Consider the following 16,432-nt stretch of genomic DNA (forward strand, 5'->3'; position numbering starts at 1 on the left):
GATTCAATGATGCAGTCCTTTTTCTAAAATCACTCTAGATACCACTGACACTAAATGCCATGCTTGCAGCATGAATTCCAGCTTTGTTTTAAATAATGATCACACATTTTTTCCCCCCATCATTTGCAGAAGAGGAATGAGCAATTTAACATCACATTTTTTCAATGCTACAAATCTTGGTTATGTTCCACTTCAAAGTCAATGTGTGACCCAAGGTCTGACACACACACAAAAAAAAAAAAAAAAAAAAAACATAAGAGAAGAATGGCTTATTGTGTTTTTGCTCCAAAAGCAGTGGTCCCCTCAACAAGTCCTTCTAGATCTGAATACAGGCAAAAACCCCAAACAAAAACTTCTTTCAAAATGAAAATACAGAAAACCAGACAAAATTTAATTAGTACTAGAAAACAAATAATGCTCAATATTTGAGCACAGCAATTTAGAGAGTGTGACCATACCACAATCCCCTATCTTTTCCTTTCTTGTAACCTAGTCCTCTAATGAAACACATCCAGTCACAATTACAGAGCTGAGCAGAGTCACCATTCTGTTTTATCCAACAGAAATGAATTATGCAGCTGGAATCAGTGCCCTGCTTGCTCAGCCCTGGTGACACAAGTGCCACACTGAGCCCAGCCTTGCCTGGAGCCCTGGGGATGCACTCCCTGCTCCAGGGTCACTGCCAGCAGTGTGCAGAGCACTGCTGCATCACATCCCACAGACTGCTGAACACATCATGCCATAATCTGGGACCATGGAAAATTTCCCTCAAAGCTGAATGAAAAGATGCTTTGCTTTCCCTTCCTATTAAGTTTTATTTTGCTGAGGCCCACAGCACACGCACCACAGTCTCGTCAACAGCTGTTTTTCCTTCTAAGCTTGCCCTGTCACTTAGGGATTTGAATTTTTGCTGATAAAGTGTAATAGAATCTGCTTCCTGCTACACCACAGTGAAACAGATGTTTTAAAAATTGTGGTAGCCCTAAAGCTGGTCTCTGTAGCAAAATCTGTCTCAGGCTAACTTTCCTCCTGTCACAAAACCAGACATTATATTTGTTTTCCTGCTGGTTGATTGAAGTGAGTATCAAACAAACCTTTTAAATAAGATTTCTTTTTGGATGAGCAGGGAATCACAGAGCACAGCAGTGTGAGAAGGAAAATACAAAGATACATATCAAAGAAACATAGAAGAAGTAGTCCCTGAGCTCACCTTACTGCTCCCAGGCACAGGCATCAGCACCTTTGGCATTCCTGGCAGATGCCTGTCAAGCCCAATCTCACCAAGCTGAAGTGATTCCACAGCAGCCCTAAGCAATCCATTCCAGCTGAACAATTGCAAACTTCTCCTATCTAACTCCTAATCTCTTTTGGTTTAATTTCAGCTCATCAATTCTTGTACCGTCCCAAGCAGACAGAAAAAAACAGATTATTCTCTCCCTCCAAACAACAGCTTTTTGCATATATCTCAGCCTTCTTCAACTCCAGACTACAAAACCCAAATGCTTTCAGCTTGCTTTCATAGCTGGCATTTCATTTAATTAACTTTATTGCTTGCCTCTGGTCCCTGTCCATCTGATGTGCATCTGCTTTGCTCTGTGCCATCCAGGGCTGACACAGCCACCAAGCAGAGTGAGAGGCTTTTCTCCTGTATTTAACACACAATACTTTTGAAACTTATATCTTTACAGATACACTCTTAGAGGTTTTTTCCCTCACAGTTTCCATTTTCACACAGAATTCATGAAAACAGCTGAACCAGTGATATTGGATGTGCAGCTGAGTTAGAGCCTCATTGAATATTCCTGCTCTCACTGCACATTCAGGTAATTTGTGGACTGTACCATCAATGTTCAAAGTTTTAGGATCCAAGAAACCTCCAGGATTGCTGGAGAGTAGTGAAATCTACACTCTAAACACACATGCTTTCATTTATATATAGCTCAATTCTCTTTAACACCTTTTGTGCAGTTTGGCACTGGCAATAGCCTTGGTGCACTCTTTACAGTCTGAAAAAAACCATCATTTCTCTCTTCACAAGGGCTGGTCTAGAAAGGAGCTCAGCAGCTGCAGTTTCATCCTATGCAAACACACAGCTATGCCCAGTATACTCATAAAACACTTTGCTTGTGGCTTAAGACAGGCACAAACCCTCTGAGGAGTTTTACTAACACACATTATTTCTCCCAGCTCACGCACATTTGGATGATTCCGATATAATTCCCCAAGATGTTGTCTGGTGAGCTAATACCACCAAGCTTTGCTTACCAATGTTTTTCCTCATCTGCTCCCCTGCATTTGCAGTACTCTTGAGTTTCCTACTCCTACTTCCAATCACTTTATCTTCCCACATAATATTCCAAAACCGTCAGAGGTTAGACTGTCAAGGCTCGATATTTCCTTATCTTCTGGCTTACTCCCTAAATTTTCGTCTAAAATAAAAGCTTTGGAGAGGCTATCACATGTCAGTCTGCACGTTTGTGCACCCTCCATGTCCTGTGCTTCACCCTTTTCACTGCTATAGTGAGGTTTGTCTGTATTAAATATGCTATTTATACCCACAGCAGAACTTTTGGACTGAGGCTGAGAAATCGGACAAGTTCTGCATAGAAAACAAAGAAAGGATAACAGAGCAAAATCCTCCCATAGATAGATAGATAGATGGATGGATGGATGGATGTAGCTGCCAGACCCAGGGTAGCCATCCATTTAGAGTGACCAGATCTCCTTACCCAAACAAGGGAACAGCAAACACAGCCATAAGTGGATGCCTGCCTGGCTCACTAAAATAAAGGGAACTATTGAGCAGTATAGTAATAATTCATTCAGCTGGAATAAACAGACATCTGGATCTGAACATTACTGGAGAAACTCCATTTCTCAAAGATGTCTTAGCAACTTAAGGAACAAGCCTCAGCTTAGCTTGCAGTGTCATACAAGAGTAGAGGACACCAACAGGTACAGGGCACATTTGGTGTTTTTCTCCCATTTGCATCAGTACAGATGTCCCTGCAGAGCAATGTGAATTTTGTATATTCTGAGTCATGCACCAGGAAGGAAACAATTGCACCATTCTATGCTGAGACAGAAATAGAAAGTAGACTAGTCAACAAAAAGAAATTCCTAAATTACAAGAGCCAGGAATGACATCTTAACGTCTCATCGGAAAGATGAGAAAGGGGAAAAAATTCAGCTTGACCTAGACGTGGAAGAATCAGCCAAGGCAGACATCTTCAAAAGACTCTCAAGGATGATCTGTTCTCCTGTTTCTACTTCATCTATTTGCCTCTCTCTCTTTTAATGTTCACTGTTCTTGTACTGGAATCTGACAGGTAATCCCCTTAACCCAAATGTGCTGCAGGACTCACAGCAAGGCTGCAATTCCATCACTGGCACATTTACTTTCTCAAACCACAGCATGAATAAGCTTCTTGCAATCATTTACTGGTAAGAGAATTCATTTCCCTTTATAACCAAGAAAACAAAACAAGAATTCTCCATCTGCTTTGACATGTCAGAAAAATGTTTGACTGAAATGCCCATCTATGTGATTCAGATATGGAAACTCTTTGAAGCCTTACTAAAAAATCTGTATCACATCACACTACAGCTAAGTGCAAAGCCTGTAAGACATTGTTACCACTTTTGAGAAAGGTATTTCTATAACAAAAAGTCAATTACCTAATGCAATGTTCTTACCCAAGAGTCCTAGTGAAAAAGCCTCTCTTACAGAAAATAAAAAATTATATAAACTTGAGAATAAAGAAAATATCATTAGTCTAGCTCATGGAAATAAAAAGTAATACAAATAAAATTTACAATACTTGTAGTTCATAACTCAACAGACATTTCTGTAAAACACCAGGTATGTCTATACAGAGAGTCTGCAATGCCCTCCCTGGAAAGTCATCAAGAGCTTCCATTGACTTTTGCTGCCTCAAAAGGTCACTTAAAGAAACAAAAGTCATAAAGGCAAGATCCCAAACAAGCACTGTAGAAACTGAGAGCAGACCAGAGGCAAAATTGAGAAACTAGCTCTGTATTAGAAGGCAGTTCATGACACAGAAAGGAAAATGCAGGCAGAGGAGTGACCCCTGGGTTCTGCAGGCAACCCTGAGAGAAAACCTGAGCACACACCAGTGTGGTCTGGAAAAAGAAAAAATTTGTTTAAAAACTCAATAAATATTCATACAGATTTACTAATCTATCTTAAAACATATACTTTTGTGTTACTAAAAGAGAAAGCAATTGACTTCTTGTAACTCAGGGAATCTGAATTTTAAACTCACAGAGCTTCCCCACAAAGTTGATCTTTTTCCAGCCTGAGATAGCAGAGGCTGAGCCTGGAGATCAGTGCTGTGTCAAGAAGATGATGGCAGCTGAGCCAGGAGGTCCCATTTTTATGTAAATGGACAGGCAGCCTGTGACCTGTGAGCACAGCAGAGAACTGCAGTGCCTCCCTTTCCTCCTGCTCAGCAGGAATCATAAAACACCCAGAGGCTGTGGCAGGAGGCAGCCAGAGCAGCCTGCTGAGCGTCCAGCTGGGGGGAGTATTCCCCCAGCTGTGTGACAATATGTCTTTACAAATTACAGCCTTTCATGCAGTAATTATAGCTAAAAATCTTCCAGTCTTGCTGGAGCAGGCTAACACTGCAGCAATTCCCAAGTATGATAAAGAGCAGGAACTCTGCTGATCACCAGTGTTAAAACCCTGGTCCAATTAGAGCAGAGGGACTAACACAGATTAACACAATTGGATCAAACTGATCCCGTGGAAAGCAAGGCCTATGAGAGGAATCATGAGGTTCACTTCCAGGGAAAAGCATTGAGCTGGACACAGCACACAAAAACTGCTCACTTTTCTCATGGCAAGAGAGCTCTGGATTGAGCACAATGCAGTTCTGATGTACACAAAAAATGGGGGTTCTAGGGATATCAATTATTTTAGCTTGTGCACATTATTTGTGAGTTCAGAAGTGTTTGGACAATGCTCTCAGGCACATGGTGGGAGTGTTCTGTGCAAGGGCAGGAGTTGGACTCAATGATCCTGATGGGTCCCTTCCAACTCTGCATATTTTATAATTCTGTTCTATTCTATTATTCTCCCTTTGCCTCTTTAATTAAAAATCTATGTTTCAAGAAAGTTTCAAATGAGGCTGCTGTAAAAGAAAATTCCTCTCTGAAATGGATCATCTTCCTTTTTTAAAAAATACACTAAAACTGCTTACAGATTGTACACATACTGAAAAAATGAGATGAAGAATATCCAATCTATTTTGTTAGACTTTACAAGGGTAGATTTGCTGAGAGATGCAAAGCCTTAAGAATTAAAGGATTGCAATTTCCATGCAACAGATCCTACACACAGGTTGATAAAGAGATTTTCCTGGTGCAGTAATCAATACTGGCTGCAGGCTCCTCCATTTCTAAGGTATTCTACACTTGTTTAAAACATTTCCACAAGGCTGGGGTTAATATTTTTGCCTGTGAACATGTTACCATCAGTGCCAACAAGAGGAACTCCTGGAGCTTTTCTTGCTCTCCAGAAGGTAAAGCACACCAGTGTATCAGAGAGAGCCTATGTATGAAAGGAGACTCTCAGCTATTTCATCAATTATCCAGCAACATTTAATGACAGATTAATGTTCCAGGAAAAAAAAATCACTAGGTAAAACCTGATTCTTTCCCACATTCTCTTGACAACACAATTTTAGATATTTCACATGAGGGATAAATAACACAGTGTCTTCGTGTTGCACAGAGAGCCTCTTTCTTCACAAAAAAAAAAAAACCCCTGGCACTGAGGAGTTCTTTCATGAGGCTACAAAGATCTGTCTCCCAGCACTGACTGACCAGGTGACCTTAAAAGGATTTAAGATCATCCTGACCTACTTTCTAATTTTCACTTTTAATTGACAATTCACGTTTCTTCTTGATGACAGAGAGTTCACTTGAAAGTTATTTGGATTATCATCAGACAGGAACTTGGGCAAGCAGAAGTAAAGAGGTTGATTAACAAGTACTCCAGATTTTAAAATCTGAGTAAGATATGAGTTGTTAAGTTCCAAGATCTCCACACCCACACCTGTCAACCTTAGCTCAGATTTGTTCAGTTGGAAAAGAGGAGCAAGTGCTCTGCTTGGCACAACCAATTCCAAGCTTGTGTCCCGAGAAATTACAAGATTCTGTAAACAGTGATTCTGCTCAGACCTGCTATTCTTTTCTGGTTTTCACTCACTTGAAATTTTACTTAAAATTTTAGCTCAGATTAAACAACAAAACCCAGTATTTTTCCTAAATAATGTGGACAACTCCATTCTTTATAAATGCAATAGTGTAATAGAGGCTTATGGCAGCTAGGCAGAGCACAAACAGGCAGGTGCTGAACAAGTTTTCTACCACAGGCAGCTTTGCCAGCAAATATCTGGCCTGCAGTACCCTTGCTATTTCTGTCCTGGATGTCTCTGGAGGAATGACTGCCAAATGAAAAGTACTGAACCAATTTGTGCGCTGGTTTTGTGATGTGCATAAATGAGTTCTTGGATAGGCTTAAATTCATCCTGACTCGTGATTTAAGTGCAAATTTAAATTCTGGTGTGTCTAAAGGGGAAAGGTTTGCACATTGCTATGCAAGTCTGCCAGCTGGCCCCCACTGCCACTTTGTTCCTTTGCTTTCAAAACTAAAACATGAAGCTTAAAACAGTTGTTTTAATATTTAGCATTGTAGAAGGTCATGTTCATACGAGGGCCCTGGAGAGAAAAGCTTTTGAGCAACTGGAGGAGCCACTAAAAGTCAGTATATATAGGACACATCAGTTGTATTTCTTTTATATCTCACCTCTCCTGACAATGAACTGAGAACTATCAGGCTTGGCCAAGGACTGATAGAGAACAACTGGTACTGAAAATGAAGTTAAACATTAGATGTTGGGCTGAATATATCAATGTTCTTTGATAAAACAAAGGCATGAATAAGACTATTGAGATCTTTTCTAGCTTTAAAACACTGAAGTGATTTTAAGGTGGTAAATTCAGCTCCACATGCCAAATACCTGATGCTTACAACTGTGCAGGTCCAGGGGCTTGTTACAGATAACTAGTCCAGTCACTGAGTAACACACACCTTGCACTTATTATATTGGATACTTATGTCCTCTTACAAATTTTTTCCTTCTTTAATGGTCTGTAATCTACTCATAAAACTGCCCTTTCTTTGGCAGCATTATCCCTCAGTTACTGTGTTTATTCTAATATGGCTTTGTGACCACTGAAACAAGATGGAAAATTCTTTCACTGCCATGTGAACACCCTTCATCCTGCTTGCCAGGTTACCATAATGCCCCAGGTGATTATGCTGCAGAAATTCAGAGATATTAGCTCTGGTTTCCCTATAAAGCTGATTTAACACCCACCTGTGAAGCAACCAAACAGACACACAACAGGATAAAATAGAAGTCAGCTGAGTTTTCACTCAGTGCTTTTCAAGATGAGTAAAGTACACAGGAATCAGTATCCTGTCCAACTATTGTAAAAGATGTTAAAAGGCTTTAAAATCATAGGCACTTGTTTTAAGGCATATTTAAATATTTACTGCATGTATTGTGACCTCTCAACTTAGTACTTGACTTTCAGCTCCTGTAACAGATACAGACCTCATACTCTTGGTACCTCTGCCAGAACACAGATTCTCCACTCCAATTGAAAGGAGGGGAAGTTAGAGCCAAACCACTCCTCTTGGACCCCCTTCAGATTCCCTCAGTCAGCCTGTTCTATAAACTTCCTTTAACTATGAGAAACAAGAAGCAATTAAATATTCCTCACTATTGGGGGGTTTTTATTTATTAATTCATTTTGGAATTATACTATCATTTTCTCTCTCTCAGTAGGTCAGGAACAGGTTAAATTTCTTTCACTAAATTTCTTCCACAACTTACCACGACATTAATGTAGGTACTTTCCTGGTCTTAAATTAGCATGACAAGCTACTTGCTATGGGCATGTTAACAGAAATGTCTATATGCTTGCTTAGTAACAAAACCTGCCCTTACTGTTATTCTAATAATCAGAAATTCCATCTTTTCCTAGCCAGCTGCCAAATTTCTTCTTTCCTGAAAGTAAATAATGTCTATCCTACACTTGTATATTATACTTCTAGATCCAAGGCAAAGTTCATGTCGTGAAGACCTTGTGATTTAAATGCATCACATGAGACACAGAACATCAACAAATCAAACAGAGCAGGATAATAGGTTTGAACAGGATAATGTAACAAGCAGTTGTCTAAGAGAGGCTTGGAAAAGGACTGGGAAACACACTGTTGCTAAACAAGATCCTCTGCTGCCTTCAGCTCCAGGGGCTATTTCTGATTTGTTCCACTGTGCAAAGAAACACTGGAAAAAGCAATGTTATTAAAACACAGATGTGTGGAGAGAGCTTAATTCCTTCTAAATATGTCAACATAGCCTGAGCCATGCCATCTTTCTCACAGCCATCCAGGCAGCTGTCTGCACAACATCCACACAGAAATAACTCCTGCCCTAGCTATGGAGGAGAAGCATGACAATTCTACTCAGCTGAAGATAACCTGCATTTATCCAGAAACTTGATGAATGTAACTGATCACTTGAAAATGTAAAAAACACAAATTTGGCAAAGATTTATTTTTCCCCTACCAATCCCACTGGTAAGAGCTCCAGGAAGAAATCCTTCTCACTTGAACATAAATATGTAGCAGACTTCTAAGAAAACAATCCTGTGAGCACAATTGTTCCAGCTGACAGAGAGTGGCTGGTGATAGATAAGAGGAATATTAGTGAACAAGGAGCAGAGTTATTTCTGCACTCTCTCAGCACATCCAGAACACAGTCACTTTGTCTCTGCAGAGTTTCACTGTGCCACACGAGCTCAGGAAGAGGACTGTGGTGTTAAATATCTTCCCCCCTTAAGTGCACAACATGGTAGTTATTTGCAAGGCCATTTAATTTGCAAGATATTGCAACGCCTTCTTTGCACAATGAAATGCTAAACACGACCAGTTTACTTTTAGAAATTATCATTGATCCTTCAGTACCAGAGATAACTGGTTCATACCTGTGCACACAAGCAGATTGTTCAGTTCACAGGCAGTGCTGCCACCACACCTGGTGCTGAGTGACAGCTGGGGACAGAAGAACCAAGATGTGTGTCCTTTTTTGGGTCAGGAGTGCTGTGCAGCTCAGCCAGGCACAGCTGGTCCCACTCACTGTCCTACCTGTCCTGGTGGGAGTCTCTCTATCAGGGTGGACAGGGACAAACTCAAATCCTCAGGGACAAACTCAGGCGCTCTGTATATGCTGGTCTTAAAGTTGCAGTTTATTGTAAGGCCGTGGGTATACAGAGTCCTGCTAAAAGCTGCCAGCTTCAGCCTTGAGCAGGACAGAGAGAATGGGGGTAAGAGAAAGGAATAAGAGAATAAGAGGGTGAGGGGATAAGAGAGGGGTGGTAGCAGTAAGAGAGTGATTTTCCCGTTTACAATACAATAAATCTTCTTCTGTGTTGAATATTCTAATTTCCACTCACCAATTTAACACAAGATACAAATTCTATAGCATTTACATACTGCCTGTAAGAATCATTACATTACCATAGTGTGTTATACTTTAAACTCTAAAAACTACTCTTTGGACCCTAGCAGGGTCTTTCCTGACCTTTGGACCTGTTCTCCAGCAGAAGGCATTGTTCTGTCAAGAGGGGATTACATTCTGCTGGCCATCCTATTGTCTTCTAGCTATTTAGTAACTGAGGTTTGGTATCTCAAAGATGGCTTTCATTTCAATCTCGCTTATGGTTGCCATATTCTCAGAATCTAAGCACTCATATTTGTAAGGTTTTCCTGGTTCATCCTTCCCAACAAGTGCTACCAAGCACCAGCAGCCTGGTGCTCCCTGAGTCCACAGGGCACCTCAAGCATTTGTAACCCCTGTGACAACCACAAAGCTCTGCTACTATGACTGTCTTTTGTTGGAGTGATTTGTGCCCTAAAGCAGGTTTGTGATACTGATGTAGTGCTGTTCATATCTCATATTTCTCCTTTTCAGCATGTCCCAGGCTTCAGGAATTCTCCAGCAGGTGACAACAGCCAGCTGCCCCCAGAGCAAAGCCACACATTCAGCAGTGGGCAGCACTCCTCTGGGGCTGTCCCCAGCAGAACCTGGGCATGTCTTTCCTGCTAAACTGTGGAAAAGCCCCTCAAAAAACAGTAAAAATCACTGTAAGACAATGAATATTCTAGCAGCTAACTCTTGTTCACTGCCAGCTAAATGAGTTGTTGGGTATCTCTACTCTCTTCTTCCCAGCATCTCTAAAGGCAAAGAGAAAAAAAACTTAAGGTCATCAGCAGGAGTTAAGGACTGTTCTGAATTAAAAATCCTGTCCAGCATTTAAGAGCAGAAACTTAAGTTACCAGCTGAGTACATGAAATGTAATGAAATACAGAGAAACACAAGGCTTCATGAAATACAACACAAGAAGCAGTACTTTAATTTAGTCTGGTACTTTCCTATTGCTTAAATAGTTGGTGAGTTGAAAAAGCCATCAAATCAAGCCAGAGAATGACCTAAACCCCAAAAGGATCAGAGTTACTAAAAATTGCTGGTAGGAAAAAATCCCTTTTAAAATGCTTTAAAAGGCTAAAGTTGTTTTTAACAGCCATTTAAAAATAAACATCTGCCTCCAGTGCTCAGGTATCAAATGCTGCTTCTCCCTTTTCTTTTTTCTAACATACCACACACTTTTCTTTCCCACCATTCACAATTATAACTGCAAGAATACCATGTGTGACATACCCAGTCTCCCCCTAAGCACAGAGCTCCTACTTCAAAACAAAGCGAAAATCTGATTTATCAAATACAGAACACAGCAGTATTTCAGATGTCAAATCTCCTCATGCTAAAATATGTATATCCTTGACAAACTAATTGTTTTTCTGTGGCACTGTGACCTAGACAAAGCCTGAACCTGCTCTGCAGCTCTGATCAAGGGGCTGACAGCAGGAAGAGTGATGGATGGCAAAGGCAGCCACTTGCTCTGGCTGAGCAGCCTCCACTGTACCACCCATCCATCACTCTGACAGCTAAAGAAATTCTGCTCAAATTTATCTACAGGGCACTAAGCAGGCAGAAGGCAGAGCATATATCCCACCAGCTGAAAGGGTAGATAACCAGAGAGGAACATTAGGCCATTTAGTTTCCAGGAGTAAATTGGTAAATCCCATTTGGTTCTGCTGGCTAGGAAAGTGAGATTATGCCAGGAAGGAATGCCATAGAATTACAACTGTGAAAATGATAATGATGTAAATAAAAAATGAAAAATAAAGTTGCTGGAAAGAATTTCCCCCCTCTTTTATTTAGAGAGAAAAGTACAAAGAAATAAGAAAAAATAAAATTATTAAGTGGAGGCTGGGCACTGTGTGTGCTGTAAAGAGGAAAAAGATGAAAGGTCATAGCATAATTAAGTCCTTGAATGCCAACAACTGGAGTTCTAAATCAAGACTTGACTGACACATAGATTTAACTCTCTCTGTCTGTTTTTCAAGCCATAAATAAATATCCTGCATTATTTTGCAGTGAGTGATGACAATACTCTTCTGCACATGCACTCCTTCCCAAGCTGACACAGTGTGTGCTTGTATTGTACCTGTCACATTGCTTGTGTTAATGCAATTCACCAGAATAAACTTTGTCTTATATAACAGTAATACACCCTAATGTTCCATATATAAGGAGTGAATAAAGCTGACACTTCTGTTTTATACATAGAGGGGAAATCGATTCAGTTGTGCCAGGCAAAAGGATGCATTTTCAAATTAAGTTGTAGTCAAGAAAGAGTTGGGCAGAAAAAATTTAGAGCCCTCAAAGGCATCCTTTTTTATCATTCCTGCCTTCCACTTTTTCTCTTTGAAAAGCAGCAGGCTGCAACTCAACTGTACCAAAATACTCTACTGGGTATTTATCTTGAGAACTTCCTGCAGGTGATACAGTGATTTTCTGTAAATTTGAAAATTAGAGAATTTAATACTCATATTGAGTAAACAACTGCCTGTCAGATTTGAAATGCTTTCCTGCACTAAGGGGGAGAACCATAATTGCCTGAACGGTTTTGTTTGATTTGTAAACGAACACTAGCTTTAATCAATTGACACTCTAATTAGTAAATTGGTGGTCTGAACAACTCTCGCTTTATTTTAATAAACTCCTGTAATTTCTGATACCCTGCTCATGTACTCTAAGTAAAGGTTGCAAGGGTTTTCTCAGAAATATCTGACAATTTTAGCATTATACAAGAATTGACTCATTGACTTTCGAGTTGACTTGCTCTTATGTAGTTCCCAAGCACTTGTTTTCAATTCACTGAGAAATACGTCTAAAAACCCCCAAATAAAGCTACATTGCTCACACACTCTTGTCTATTTCTGCATTGTGTAACTTTTAAGTGTGTTTTTCTGATGATGTGAGAACACAGACCGTGGTAACTCACCTTGAAGACATCTCTCACATTGGGAACAGCCCAACTCCCCCTGGCTCTGGGAGCACAGAGACCAGCTCAGCACTTCAGTGGCTGTAACAACATGCACATCTGAAACCAAGATGTTCAGTTTTACATTTGAGTACTCAAATAGCTGCTGTGGGCAATTCAAAGAATGTATGGCTGCAAGAACCTTTTAACCCTTCTGGCTGGCAAATTGCTAAATCCAGGGAGTCACAGGCTATTTTATGGGGAAACTAATTCCAAATTTTAGCTATAAATGAACACAGTTGGATTTACCAAAAAAAATTTTCAGGCCCTCTTTAGAAGGACAATTACCATTTCTACCCCAATTCTACTCAAATTTTCATTTTGTAATTTCCTCTGAAAAAGAACATAGTAAATCAGAATGTTATGAAGGCAACCTTATCAAATTTCCCTTGGCCTGTCTGGGTCAAACTTCATTTAATTAAATCACTCGATTTCCACTCCAAAGTTCAGTGTTATTATTCAAAGTAATCCTTGCCATTATATTAATAACACCAAAGAAGCCATGCCATGCAAAAAGCATTGGGTTAGGGAGAGGTTTTGACCATGAAGAAGAATAATCAAAGTGCAGCAGCATTCAGGAGACAACTTAAAGAATAGATGTCTCTTTAATAGTGCTTAAACTATCTACTCCAGATCACAATGCTGGTGTTGTTCTTGCTTGGCTGACCATATGGAAATTAAGCTTTCCCCCTGTTCTTCACTGCTGTTTCCCTAATGTTGGCTTCTGAGCCATTTAATTGCACTCTGTCATAAAACTGGGTGCTCAGCCTGACAGGAACAAGGATCACCTAAGTGCTATTGTGATGACCAGAGCACTTGTATAGGCAATGGAGGTGAAAACCTTTACACTTCAGAAAGAGAAGAAAATGCATTTCATCAGTGGCAGCACAATGCCCCTCCTAAGCCTAAACAATTGCAAATGTACAGGCTCTGGACGCTGCCATATTCACAATAAGGCCATTCATGGGGACTTTGCTGAGGCAAGTTAGGGCAAAAGGGTCAGAGGGCTCTGAACTTTGATCTATCACTTCAAATTTGGCAGGCCTTAAAAAAACCTCCTGCTTCAGTAGGTTTCTTGATTAACCTAATAAGAATTACACAAGAAGTGCTGTGATCTTAGCACTGCATCGGATTAGCTGCCTAGACGGTGTTCTGTGAAGCCTAAAAATCTCATCAAGGAGCATAATGAGAAATAGAGGATGGAAGTGTTGAGAAAAAGGTCTCCAGTTTGTGTTTTAATTGTGCAGGCAAGGAAACGAAATGAAAGTTACACGAGAGCTGCTTTTTCTGAAAAAGGAGAATATTTGTCTGTAGAAATATTATCTTTTAAACTCTGAGGGAAAAAACCTCTAACAGAATTGAAAGCTGGGAAATGTATTCAAGATGAAACCTTCAGTAATTCAGAAACATTTTTTCCTTTTGCCACCTTCCCCGTAGAATAGAATCTAATACCAACATTCATATTTATGATATATTCTAAAAATCAGTTCAATAAAAAAAGTCACCATAAGCAGCACTAAAGAATATCCACAGCTACCTTATCAAAACCATGTCAAGAAAGAAAGAAATTTGAATTGTTACAAAGAAGAAGGATTAGCAATTAATTCCTGAATTAGACCATTAGTATATTAAGAATTTTTTCCATTTAATGAACTACCATTACATTAGCCCATTTTTATTGCATTACAATATATTTTAATTTATAAAATCAATCAAATATAATTAATCTTTGAATTATCAGGATTATTCCTTTTCCATGGATGTGTTTTGAAAGGCTGCATTGTTAACATAAAATGCAAATCTGAGTAGCCACAAGAAGTGTACTCTTCATAAATACTAAGAAATTGTTGAAAGGCCTAGGTAAAATATATTCATGCTCCAGCATTTTTAGCTCATCCTTGCAAGACATCTGCAGACTGGAAGGTCATCAGGTGACCATGTTTTTGGGGTCTGGTGTGCAGTGGCTCAAACAGTTTAGAAAGAGAGGATTAGAAGCTGACCCATGCAGGACAGTTCTCTGCTCAGTTCTGGATTGAGTGCCAGCAAAGGCAATTTGGTCTGTGCCTTCAAAAGGAATGGGAGAGAGAAGTCTCCAGGGACATGATTAATAAAAAGTATAAAAAAGAGAAAACCCCACACCAGTTTTTTAAAGATCTCTGTTCTTTTTTTATAAGGTGTTGGGCTCCTCTTTAACAGAAAGTGCTTGGATAGCACTTGGGTTCAGGCTCCCAAGTTCCACACTCACTAAAGGCTGCATTTTAGAAATGCAGAAGTAATTACACCTTTGAACATTGCACAAGTCCACGGATGGGATTTGTTCAGGACACAAAGCACTCCCATCAAAGCCACCCTGCACCACAGAGTGCCTGTGGAGCTGTACTAATATTTAGCCACAAGTTTGGGTGTATCTTTAGCATCTTGCACTGTATGCTCACACATCAGCAGCAAAACGTTCCCCAGGAAACTTTCCAAAATTGTCTCTTTGAAAAGTAAAGTTCACTTGTGGGTCAATGGGGTAATTATGGCAGAATGAGCCTGCCAAGCTCCAACAACAGTTTCACATTTCAACAATGCTCTCTCCCATAATCCCAAGTGAGTGATTTCTTCTGTTCCATGTGCTTCTCCTCCTATGAAAATAATAACAATAAAAGAAAGCTAATCAGTGCTATCAATTAGGAGCAGAATGATACTCTGCATTGGAAAAGGAAAACATTTTAGGCTACATTTTAGTCACTAACATTCTTATTTGTTTTGCTATTCTGTCTCAATGTTCCTATCTGAGTTTTCTGTGGAAGAATTTGAAAGATCCTGACATGGTATCTTATCTGTATATCAAGGAGCCCAGAGAACCAGGAGGAAAATTCTTCCAAGAAGCTTCTAAGATACAGTGAAATAAAACCTGGTGCCAAGTCAAAAGCAGCATGTTGAGTCGAGTTGCTAAACTTGCTGGGAAGTTGTTTACATATACAAGCCACAGTAATTGCAAGATAATAAATTTATTTATCTTCAATTAAGCAAACCTCATGGAATAAGCTTGCATGTCATTTGTGCTGTCTTGCAGACACTTTTTTTATCACTGTTACAAAAGCTTTTTTCCAACCGGGCCTGTTAATAGCAAAATTAAAATGTAACATTAAAAAAACCTCCTTTATAGCCAATAGAGAAGAAAGCACCAGGAGGACATAAGTGCTAATCATTAAAAAAAGCAAGCAGCATTTTGAAAAGATTTAAGATGTGTGTGTAGCTTAATAGGTGAAGCAGTGATGCCATCCATCTGCTTTTGCTGTGCACCAAAAAGGAAATTATGGGCAGCTACAGATACAAAGGTTGAGTGGTGACCCTGCCTGAACATCTCCTTTGGCCACTTGGGATAAGGAGCAGAGTCAGGGTAAAGCTTTGGAGCATGGTAATAAACAAAAAGTAGCATCACAAAAATAAAAATTCCCTGGCATGGTAGTGGAAAACCCACATGAGGGCTTGGTTCAGCATTGATCCCAGCAGTGAGCAGAACCATCTCCAGCAGCCACACCTGGCCATGCCAGCAAAGCCCTGGATGTGCTTGATCCTGCTCCTCCCTGGGTGTTTGGCAGCAAATTTTGTGCTGCCAGCCCTGGTCTCCTTGAGCCCAAAGGACAGGACACCTGCACTGGCAGAGTTGGGTGCTTGACCATAACTTACACTCAAAGGCACTGATGGATTTGCCTCCTGGCTTGTTAGGGAAGGAATTGAGTTGCTTAGCAAGTCTGGGCAATTCTAAACAATTAGCTACACAAATCATGTTTAAATGTCCCTTTGATGTTACAGCTGAGCTGCCACAAGCAGAGAACAATAGGTCAGAGAGGTGAACTGCCATGAAGGTACAGAACAATGGAGAAAGAATCTT

Source organism: Erithacus rubecula (assembly GCF_903797595.1).
Source record: "Erithacus rubecula genome assembly, chromosome: 14".
NCBI lineage: Eukaryota > Metazoa > Chordata > Aves > Passeriformes > Muscicapidae > Erithacus > Erithacus rubecula.